Here is a 1,788-nt window from a genome sequence, read left to right on the forward strand (position 1 = left end):
CAGGAAGAGAGACAACTGGAATAAGAGAGCGAGATGATGTGTTTCTACAGAGACAACTAGGAGAGTAAAATGAACATCACTGACGATGAGGGTTTTTACTACACAAGACAACGTGGAATACAATGTACTGAGTCCTAATGAATTATCAGACAGGGAGCCAACTGCGAAAGAGTCTCTTGTCCCACAGTGTAGGTAGTTTTTCTGTAAAGAGAGCGCAACTGAATACATCACAGTGTTGTGTTTCTAACCATGGCAGAAGCTGAAATACATCACTCAGTGCTGGTTTCTACAGGAGAACAACTGGAAATACTCACAGTGTTTGTGTTTACTAAACTGGAAGACAACTGGTAATGATCGATCATCCGTGTTGTTTTCTACAGAGAGACAAGTGAATACATCACAGTGCTGTGTTTTCTACAGGAGACAACTGGAATAATCACATCCGTGTGTGTTTCTACAGGAGACAACTGAATATATCAACAGTGTTGTGTTTCCTACAGGATACTGGAATACATCACAGTGTGGTGTTTCTACAAGGACAACAAGGAATACATCACAGTGTTTGTGTTTCTACATGGAGACAACTGGATATACATCAATCTTCTCATTTTCTCCAGGAGACAACTGGAACACCATCATGATGTGTTCTACAGGAAGAAACTGAATGAATACCATCACAATGATGTGTTTCTACAGGAAACAACTGGAATCATCACAAGTGTTGGTTCTACAGGAGACAACTGAGAACAATACACAAGATGTGTTTTCTACAGAAGACACTACTGAGTACATATACATCACAGTGTTGGTTCTACAGGAGACAACTGGAATACATCACTTCTCTATGTTTCAACAAGGAGACAAGTGGAATACATCACAGTGATGTGTTTCTACAGGAGACAACTGGACACTAGCATATCAATGATGTCTACAGAGATCAACGGATACATGCATCAGTGTTGTGTTTCTCAGGAGACAACTGGAATACATCACAGTGCTGTGTTTTCTACAGGAGACAACTGGAATACATCACAATGATGTGTTTCTACAGGAGACAACTGGAATACATCACCAGTGCTGTGTTTCTACAGGAGACAAGTGGAATACATCACAGTGTTGTGTTTCTACAGGAGACAAGTGGAATACCTTCACAGTGTGTGTTTTCCAGGAGACAACTGGAAACATCACACTGTGTGTGTTTCTACAGGAGACAACTGGAATACATCACAGTGCTGTGTTTCTACAGGAGACAACTGGAATACATCACAGTGTTGTGTTTCGTACTGAAAGGAGAGGAAACCTCCACATGTGTTTTTTACAGAGACTGGAATACTCCACGAGTGTGTGTTGTGTTCTACAGGAGACAACTGAATAAGTCGTCACAGTGTGCTGTTCTACAGGAGACAACTGGAATACCTCGCAGTGTTGTGTTGTGTTCTACAGGAGACAACTGGAATACGTCAGCAGTGTTGTGTTTCATACAGGAGACAACTGGAATACATCACAAGTGTTGTGTTTCTACAGAGGACAAGTGGATAATCACAGTGTTGTGTTTCTACAGGAGACATCTGGAATACGTCACAGTGTTGTTGTTTATACTGGAGACAACTGGAAAATACAACAGTGGTTGTTTCTACAGGAGACACTGAGATACATCACAGTGCTGTGTTCTACACTGGAGACAACTGGAATACATCACAGTGTTGTGTTTTCAGGAGACAAGGGGAATACATCACAGTGCTTGTGTTCTACTGGAGAACAACTGGAATACATCACAGTTGTTGTGTT

Source organism: Salvelinus sp. IW2-2015, unplaced genomic scaffold (assembly GCF_002910315.2).
Source record: "Salvelinus sp. IW2-2015 unplaced genomic scaffold, ASM291031v2 Un_scaffold3399, whole genome shotgun sequence".
NCBI classification, from domain to species: domain Eukaryota; kingdom Metazoa; phylum Chordata; class Actinopteri; order Salmoniformes; family Salmonidae; genus Salvelinus; species Salvelinus sp. IW2-2015.